Source organism: Ylistrum balloti, unplaced genomic scaffold (genome assembly GCF_031769215.1).
Source record: "Ylistrum balloti isolate Yb309-2 unplaced genomic scaffold, AGI_CSIRO_Ybal_v1 Utg369680, whole genome shotgun sequence".
Lineage (NCBI taxonomy): Eukaryota > Metazoa > Mollusca > Bivalvia > Pectinida > Pectinidae > Ylistrum > Ylistrum balloti.
In genome coordinates this window covers 949,463-960,260 of record NW_026781921.1, presented here as the reverse complement: position 1 = coordinate 960,260, position 10,798 = coordinate 949,463, and positions in this window count along the sequence as shown.

The following is a 10,798-nucleotide window of genomic DNA, read 5'->3' as shown; positions in this document are numbered from 1 at the left end:
AGCTTTGTTGTTTGGCTATGACAATAAGGACTAAGTCTTGTGGAATGTCTGTCTGTTTGTCCATACTTACTATCCCACTTTTCAGACCTCCTTCCTCACCCACCAAGGCCGCTTGTGTCCAGTCACAACAAAACTTAAATAGTGCGACGTCCGTGTCCTTCAACCAAGATTACAATAACGCAAATGTCATTCGTATCGATTTTATTTAATTGTTCAATAAATTATCGTGTAACAAATTCGAAAAAACAATCTGTATATTAAAGGTTGTCTCCCTTCCCATACTCTCGTACTTCAACATAAACAGCACTAGCAAAGCAGGGTAGGATCTACCAAATCATTTTAATTATTAATACAATATATTTCATATGTTAGTAGGCCATGTTGTGTTTTCTTAATATTATCATCATTATTGTTATTATTATTGGCCAAACAGCATATTGATATTTAACCATATAGCTGAAGAAAGATTAAGTTTATCTGTCGGATAGACTTCTAAGATAAGACAGCATTGTGAAATGAGAACATTTACTATATACACATAAATACGGCTGACTACAAATATCCGCATAACATTAAAAAATAGTTTTATTGTACCCAAAAGGTCTCTTAAAAGTTTGTAAACATACATGTTTGTCAACATCATATTTCTTTAATCAATATATATCTAATATGTAAGGGATTGTAACAATTGTTGTTAGTTGTGTTTGGCACAATTTTATTTAAGACTGGTCGAGGATGAGTATATCATTTGTATGTACAATGTATGTTTTATCACAGCATTACGAAGACTAGCAAACATATTACCCTGCTTCAAAAAAGTAACTTTATTAAATAGTGGAATATATTAAATTTTTCACCCATAACAGAAAGGATGAAGCTTAGTTAAAATTTCTCTGTTCGGTAAATCATGATACTGCTACAATCAATTTTTTTCTTACATTGAATTCCTAATTAAAAGTTCGCTCAATAGAAAAATCAGATGTGATGGAAACTGAACTAACACGGATGTAAAAAAAATCCAGCAATTCATTTGAACAAAAATATTCTTATCAGTTAATTCGCTGAACAACCATATTTTTAATACAAAACGTAGGTTCAAAAACATGTAAAACACAGAGATTAAGATTTAATCATAAGAGTAAACATTTGATCACGAATATATTGATTTTACAAGAGAAGCGTATTATTTATTTTATATCTATCTATTGTGCATGATAACAAATACAAAATTTTGCAGTACATGTATCGCAGGGTACAAACACTGATGAAAAAATGGAGGTTATGCGTTTTAATCTCATTTTCCCTCTAATGCGGATACAATTTGAGAAACTGTCGACTTTCCATGGGAATTCGTGGCGACAGATTATCGAGATTAGTATTGTAATAGATGCTTCTTCACTGATTTACAGCCATTTTGTTGTATCGAAATCAATAACGTGCACGACAAATTCGTGTTAATATGGACCCCCAACAGTCGCAGACAGATTTCTTTTTTCTTTCTTTTATTTTAGGACTTCCAAATAGTTATCAATATATTTTAATGTCTGTCGAACACTTCTACAGTCTATAACAAGTACATTACGCTACTGAGCACATCAATATGCTTCGACAAAAACAGCACTTTCTGGCTATGGGCTTAACCACATCAACGCATTGCTTATAAAAGAAACACAATTTAACACTCAAAGGGAAAAACCGGTACGTTGTGTATACGTTTTTCGTAATTCAACAGACAATCGTATACATGGTTTCTTTTTTCAATTCTGCAATTTAAAATTTTACATACTTTGATATTTGATATAAAAACGTTATTTTTGGGCAGTCCTGTCAGTAATATAGTGTGCGTTTCGATCTATTGTTAGATGAATGCGCCGTTCGTTTATATCGTGTTTTGCTGTCTGTTTGAAAAGGGAGTGTTAATGTGATGATACCGCCATTAGATTGCTTTACAGAATTGTGGTCTAGCATGACTGGCTGTGCAGGAGGCCTGCTAACACGCGCCGTCTGTGGTCTAACACGGCTATTCCTACCAGCAGTTGCAGGGCGTTGTCCTCCTCCAACACTACATTTAGCCCTAGCTGTTTGAGGTCTTGAGTTCACTCTGACGTTCAACGGTTCTCTAGCTGTTTGAGGCCTATCCCGAAATTTGATGTCCGGACTTTCACGTTCACTCCAACATTCAGGTATTTCACAACGTTCCAATCTCCGTGATATAGAATTAAGTTGCATACTCTTTCCATCGTTATATTTATTGTTGTAAGCCGTCATCACCCGCGCTAAGGGCCAAACACTCTTGTAGCCATGATGTTGTAAAGACTGGTTCGGCGCCTCTAGATCACCAAATTGCGTATTTAGTTTCTGTGAAAGGTCTACTATACTAATATTTTTTTCCTCATCAGTATCCGGAGAATCGATCCCCGAATCATACTTTGAATATTCATCATGCTTTGAGTTAGATACACTTCGCCTGTTTGCCTCTTTGAATGTAACCGCTGTTCTTGGTCTTCTCAAAGGTGAATATGGCCGAAAGTTCTGACCAACGTCAAGTTCTTCCCCAAGTCCTAGATCCAAATCTATATGCGAACACTTTAATCCATTAGGATTCGGTCGCCCTATTCCGTTCAACCGTTCATTGGCCTTCATGATTGAATACTTGTTCAGTTGAGGGTCTGTGTTTTGATGTCTTAATATTCTGTTCTCTAGTTGCTTTATTGTCTTAAAACGATCTGCAGACGTGGTACGAAGAAGTCGGCGATATGAATGTGAATTTGGTCTCGGATGAGGCTTCCGACCTGCATGAAGGCGACTTGCAGGTCGTGGTGACGAAATACTTGAACAGTAGTCTAAGATAGATCCCATTTCCATTCTATCGCTATCGAATTCCTCCACGCCTGCTTCACAGTACAAATGATCAACAACGAGATTTTGAACGTGTAAACGCTTTATAGAATTATCCTGGGCGTTTCTATCCATACCGTCTTTATCGATAGGTTTGGTAATGCTGTCTTCAGATTCAATGTCACAAATAGTATCCGATTCCCTTTTGCTGATGTATGGTCCGATAGTGCCATCGTTTTCAGTACAAAGATGTAGCCGATGTGATTTTGTTTTCAACATCTGTTTCACTACAGTATCGGAAGCGTAAACATTTAATTGTGTACTAACTGACCTTTGGCTTTCATTTGGTATATCTTCCTCCCAGAATCCATCTTTGGGTGCCTCCTCTATCGATTGAAAAAATGATGAGTTTTGAGAATGACATTCTCGACGTTTTCCCGATGCAACACGATCTTTTGCGGAGCTTTCTCTGGAATAAACTCCTTCGTCGTCGAAGTTATCAAAGACTTTCTCATTTTTTATATCATCACCGTCGATGAACTCGATCCCGGAATCATCTCCAAAAACATCAATCGATGACTCAGTTAGACCTGAACTTGGTCTGATGCGGAGAGAAGCGGAAGAACTTTGTCTTATAAGCTGAGACTTTCGTATGCTCTGTGGCCTTGACGCAGGCACATGACCATGATCCTGATCGTCCTCGCCCTCCTCTAGAATAGAATCTAGGTGTTTAACGGTCACCGAGATCACGCTCCGGGCATCATCCATAGCATCATTGCTATCGTTTTCGTCTTGTTGAGATTTTGAATCAGTATTATCGGCAGAACATGCATCCTCTAAAAGTTTCCCATCACTTGCATTATCATCTTTATCCTTTGAATCAACATTGTCGACGACAAATTTGGCCTGGTTCTTTTCCATTCCAGTTGGAGACTGGAGGTCATCATTTTCTACACCATCGGCAATGTTTCCATCCGATTCAGGTTCTTTGGCACTATTTGTTTCTTTGTCACTTTCATCCTTTATAGTTTCGCCTGTCTCTTTGACCTCTTGGATGGATTCGTTTTCTTTATCAGCATTTGTTTCTTTATTACTTTCATCTGTCGTTGTTTCCTCGTTGGTTTCATGAATGGATTCAATTTGCTTATCTTTAGCTTCAAGTTCTGCGACATATTGAGCTATCGCATCGTTCTTCTCTTCTTCCGCTGTGCTAAGGTAACCCCACAAAAGACTATTTCTTGGTTTGGGAGATGGTTTGACCACATTTACCTCATTTTCTTCCACCGTTTCCTTATTCTTCCCTTCTACATCATCGTCGACTTCCTGTTTTTCTACTTCCGTCTCCTCTTTATTACCAGTAGTGACTGCGTCTCCTTCACTAGCAGTCTTTTCCTCTACTTTAGTCTCGTTTTCCAATGCTTTCTCTGTCACAACCTCCTCCTCTTCTTCGACAATTTCCGCTCCTTTTTCGCGGATTTCATCCTCCACAGTCCATTCTCCGACTAAGAATAACTTGAAATCTGAAACCAAATACATATGTTATGTTCTAAATTTCCAGTTGTATTAAATAATACATAAAGATAACAAAATACAGAACAAAGATACTTTTCAATGTTAAATGCAAAACACGATGATGAAATGAATATCACCATTTCTTAAAGGTATCGTCTAAGGGCACGTGATTCACAAAATCATTGAAATATTCTTTTGGGAAAAACATTTGACAAGAAATACTTCAGGGATGATTTCAGAAAAAAGTCAAGTGCATTTTCAGACATCTTGCGTGTAGCATTACACAAAAACATGACAAGTACCATTCATTACCAATTTAGAGTGAAATAATTTAAGCTAAGAAATGAACTTACATGTAACTTTATCATAGCATATTTTGTCCTTCTAGGACTGTCATTAATGCTAAGAGCCTACATAGTGAAACATATCAGGAGAATACTGAAAATCAAAATTGAATATCCATGAAACTTAAAATATTGTCTCACCTTTGTAGCTGATTTTTCCATCCCTATCCTTATCCGCAGCTTTAAGTAGATCATCTAACTCATAGTCCGTCAACATCTCTCCCAGACCCATCATTAACTGGTAGATATCTGAAGTGGTTATAAACCCGTCCTCATCATAATCAATTATGTGGAACGCAGACCTCATGTCTTCCTCAAACTCCTCTCCCACTGTTCGCTTTCTAAGGTCTACAACAGCTGTGTCGAATTCAGCTTCGTCGATGTCGCCAAATGCTAAACATATTAAAAAGCAATGTACATTTTGTACGCTTACTCATTTTTACAAAAAGATATAGAACAATTAATGTTTTGACATTTGATCACTTAATGATATTGATACTTACATTAGGAACGTGTTAAAATAGAACCATACATTATACAGATGTATATATTTATTAAAAACAGCTGCGGTATGATATATGTTTCTGTTTTATACTACTTGTTTGTGAATTGAAAGAATTTTTATTCTGACTTCAACTTAAAAAAAATGTGTTCCATTTTGTTACAGTTGATGGTATTAGATGTAGGTGAATTCCCTGAATCTTCCTACAAAGAGAATCCGTTGAGCAAGTTTTTTGGTGTTTTATTTATTTATTTGTTAATTTTATTTATTTTTATTTTTTTATTTATTTTTTTGTATTTCATAAACAAAACAATTTTGTATGCATATTTTTTTTGTTTTCTACGTCCTCAGAATTTTTTTTAATTACTTTTATAACCAACACAAGCGGAAGTCCATGCATTTTGTGACTTACTCTCGATACAGGAGGTTCGAACCATATCAAGGATAGCCTCATCTTTTGTATCCAGTTCAAGCGTCTTCATGAGTGGGAACACGTTGTCTATGGTAATGTTGATCTTGTCATTCACCATGATTAAGTCAAAGACTGACTTGAGGGCTGTAACAATAAAACCGCTCGGGTTAGGAAGTTCTCAAAAGGAGAAATCAGCATAGCAATAAACGTATTGCGTTCTAGGTATTGATTGTGTTGGTTTTGTTGTTATGTTTTGTTTGTTTTTTATGTATTTTAAAGGGGGTGGGGGTGTTGGTGGTTGGGTGGGGGAGGGGGTTACAAAACTATAAATGATATTAATTAATCAAATGTTTTAAGAAATCGTTGTATTATGATATCGTAAAATTATACAATGTATAATTATACATTATACAAATTAGCCAAAAGATAAACAAGTTATTAAGCCAAGTTATTAAATGCTTTCAATACAGATGCAAAATTAAATGAAGTGTAGACAAATAATCAATTTGACTGGACCTTACCAATGTTTTTGTCCATCTTAGACTCGTCATCGATACCAAATGTTAGGAAGCGGTCTTCATTATTTACTCTAGTTGTACAGTATTTTCATTTATTGATTATTGATTGTTGTACATCAAACGTACCACGTGCTATCAAAGATGTTGTTTCTTCAGTATCGATAGGCCTAATTAATTTTCTTGACATTTTGACAGCATGTTACTATTTATTTTAAATTTCTATCAACCTTTCGAATATGAGGGACTTTCGCAGAAGAAATTAGAAAATAGATAAAGGAATTCAAATGGTTTGCTTGATATAAAGGTTAACCTGGCCTATATACATGTACTAAGAGGGAATCTAGCTTGGCGTTACTACTGACGGGGAGGTAACCATAAACAACACAACAAATCCTATATACCATTACTTCAGAGAGTGAAGCTATATTTAGATATTGGGCAGATATTTTCACAGTGGTAAACAAACGTATGTAATGGCATTTAAACCACAAGGGGAAAATATCTAACTAAATTAAGGCTCGTAATTACATTTATAATGTGAACTTGATAAATGCGAGTTAAAATTAAAATTAGAATCTTTTAATCGAATTGAGAATTTAGAATTACAGATATCATTTATTAGTTAACACTGACATGGTCTCTGGTATAACTGTATTGATTGGCTTTTATGAACAGAACAGGTTCTGTCAGATCAACAATAACATCATATCTAGGTCACGTGTGTCAGGCATTACCGCCTTCTTAAAAACATTACAGTGACAACAAAGTTGAGTGATAATTACACTTCCAACCTGAACAACGCTGGTACTTCACTTATCACCGACACAGAGCCAGAAATTACATTGTCGTTGTATCGATCAGGTAAAGAGCTGAATGATACACGCCCTGTCACTAAGTAATGTTATAAGTATTTCACCTTTCAATCAAAAATATCATAACTAGTTTTAACACAATGATCAATGAAACTACACAGTGTATATTAGTTGATAACAAGGCTACACAGTATGTATTATAGTTAAATTTATCTGTATAGATGACGTAACTTAACACAAACAACAAATAAATTACCAACATATCAATATAATCTTAATTTAAACTTTAAGAAGGTGGTACAAGAATACCCCTAAAAATGTATAAGGTTGATAACACCAGGTTGTTCTGGTGGCAAGCGTCTTTAGGTTCATCCACGACATCGGCCATATATATCTTGGTCTTTCCATATTAAGGTCACGTTTACCAAATGAGAAGGTTACCTCAGAACAACTAGACATCCTTTCTAACATTAAATACTTCCAATTTCATTTCGAACAACAAAATAGAACACTGTGATATTTCTTTCTTTATGAATGTAGTGTTGATATGGATAATTAATGACGTTTTCACGAGATATGATCATATGTCGAGGGAGGCGTTGCAATGGTTCAGAAATATGGCTATTGAAAATGGCTTATAAAATTGATGTTATATAAAAGTATAGATGTAATACAAGAGCATATATTGATGTTATGAACACATTTATAGTGTGGCCTTAATCCATTATGACAGTGCCCATGGAAGTGCAAGACCTTGACAAAAGCATGCCTGCTACATTTTGTGCCATCAGGATTGCATTTATTTTGTTGCACATTTAACGATCGGAGGCTTTGAATTATATGTATGTGACTCCGAAAAAGTAACATAACTTGTCCAAATCGTAATTCAGTCAGGAATAAAGTTTCTTCTGTGAAAAATGATAATAATATAAAGTGTTCTGTAAAAAATGAATTACTATACGAAGGATGAAATCAATAAAAACCATGTTTAAAATGTTGAATAGCAAAACCAACATTTTTTTATCACTGCGTTCATGTATATGTAAATCATCGTAAAAAATCCTTGAACACTTGTGTAGTGTGAAAACTTTAATGTCGTAGATTCTGAATAGGAACTATGTGTTGATAATTGATTTGGTCAATACTGTTTGATTAAGGTAAGCTCAATTTGTTTTCGTTTGACTTTTCTATGATTAGGGATCGATCGATTCGAATAATCATCCTTATTGTGAATCTTTGTATGTATCATTTATCTTTATGTAATGACTGTGTGATAAAAAGTCAATTACCTCATTGTTATTAACAGCATTATAATCAATCAACAAAACAATGCATTTATGACGTCATAATGACAATTGCTTCTTATTACCTTAAAATCATAACTTCTATTATTTGCATGAATGTACACGAGGAAGAGAAGGTGTGTGGAGGGGTTTTCCTTTGGAGTTGCAAACCTTTCGATAATCAATGTAAAGAAAGTTAAGATATGTTTTGACGTCGAAAAACTTTAAGTCCAAGATCCATAATTAAATAAGGGAAAGTAAAAGCCTGCAGAAACCTCCAAACGGATGGTACGATACCGCTAGACTTCCACTGAAAGTACAGATAAGGAAAACTCAGGGATCGGAGTTAGAAGGTTGTTAACATTTCAAAACTAAAACACTGACGCCAATGGTACCACTCACTCCATGGAAAAGCGAGGTAAATTTGATTGCTCTAACGACTTAACATCACTACCCTGTTCCATTTGACTGTTTTTGTTGGGTTTTTTGTGATGAATTTATTGTGTCAATGGGAAGGGAGGAAGCATTAGTAGGTGTCTGTAACAGTAAATCTACATACATTAATGCATTCTAACGAGATGTCTTGGTCAAACATATTTCACACAATATTAGCAACGACTCGTCAGTTTTCAGTCATAAAGTTACTTTTTCTTTCAAAATTTGCCTTACGATACACATTTCCTTTGGTTTCCCGAAATCTTATTACTCACATGTATGTAGTATACAAACAAAGAAATCTTCGGTGATAACTGTATAGTATCGTTATTTCGAACTTATGTAACTCGAACACATCGTTTAATTCGAAGCATTCTGTCGGTCCCGGCTCACACCAAATATTCGAACTCACTTTTATCGTATACACGGATAACTCGAAGATTCCCCTACGATCTTGTTAACTTTATTTGTTAACTTGATATCATTATTAAACTTACTGCTGCCATATCGGACATTTATTTTAAAAACCCGATGGATTTATTGAAAACCTTTTTTAGTCGAGCTCGGTATTTTTCAAAATTTAAAGAATGTTCTATGCAAATGTGGATAGATTGACCGGTAGTGTTTGTTCAGAAAGCCCTTGAAGAGTAAGAGCGACATTCCAAGGGATAACATCGTTTAATATGTTACACGAGATCAGCTGTCGGTAGGTAAACAATACAAAGGATTACACCAGCACAATGATATATACATGTACTATAGACGTTATACTAATTGGTTTTTGGTTTACACACCTGTACGACCTTAATTACCTGGCCTAAGTATCCTCGTACGCTTTCAAGGTCCCCGTGTTATTTACTTTCTTCTGTTCATAATCTGCATCGGTTTTATCGAATTTTAAATTAGATTGTGATTGTTTACATTTCGGTATTGATTGATGCAACAATGAATGTTGATAAGCTTTAAATTCCATTAATTTAGGAGCTTGTTCTGGATTTTCTTTATGAAATAATCTATCCATTTTGTACCGTCAGTGTTGTCAATTACATAACACTTTCAATGGGTATTTACTTACATGTGTAATCTGTTAAGGGATCTTACATGGTCTTAATAAATGGTGTGTTAATCACTTATAATTCCCTACAAATATCCACATTTATTTATAACATTTCAGGACCGCTTCACTTCCGGTCAGCTATACAAATAAGCCTTGTAATTGTTGGTAAATGTCGCAATGATATTGTGTCAATAATATATGCGCACCGGTAAAAATGACACATTATTTTATACATTAACAAAACGGGAAAAAAATATAACTGCAGCAATTTCTTGATAAACATATCAGTGAGAATTGAAGACACTCTTAGAAATACTTTTTTGAAGTAAGGATTGCAAAAGGATGGACTGACTTTATAAAGTATCGTATAAGGTTAAAAGTGTTAATAATGGACCACAAAGTTACACAGGTAAGTATAAGCATCTTTCAAAAAATTATTTTCTGTGGTGAAAAATGCTTTAAAGCTATAGAAGATATAACGATAAAAAGAGAAAAGAGAATTGATGGATGGTTATTTTTCCGTTACGTTGTAACATCTATCTTGTTTGATGTCATATATTTAACATCAGGCCCCACTTGTATAAAACATCTCAACTTGAGATTTCCGCAAGCCCAGATTTTCCTCGGCTAATATCTCCTTGAAAATATCTTGTATGAAAATTCCTCAAGGAATTTCAGGACATCCTAGCCGATGCCTTCCTCCTGTTCCTTGAGAAAATTTTATACAAGCCGTTTTTGAGGAGATATCAGCTGAGGAAAATCTCGACTTGAGGAAATCTCAAGTTGAGATGTTTTATACAAGTGGGGGGCCAGAACCCATTAATTAATTAATTATTTAATTGACAACAACCAACTCTTTGTTAAGATACAAAAAATCACTTACTTTCATTAAGAAAATTTCGGAAGGCCTCTTTCTTTTCCTCCGCAGAAGGTTCCACTACCTTTTCCTTCTCCTCCTGTAGAAAGTACCGAAATGACATGATTACAAATTTGAGCACTTAAACACTTAATTGACTGTGTTGCTATTGTTGCAGTGATATCCACAAACAAGCACAGTTTATGAATTGGTAAAATACAGTGGTTTT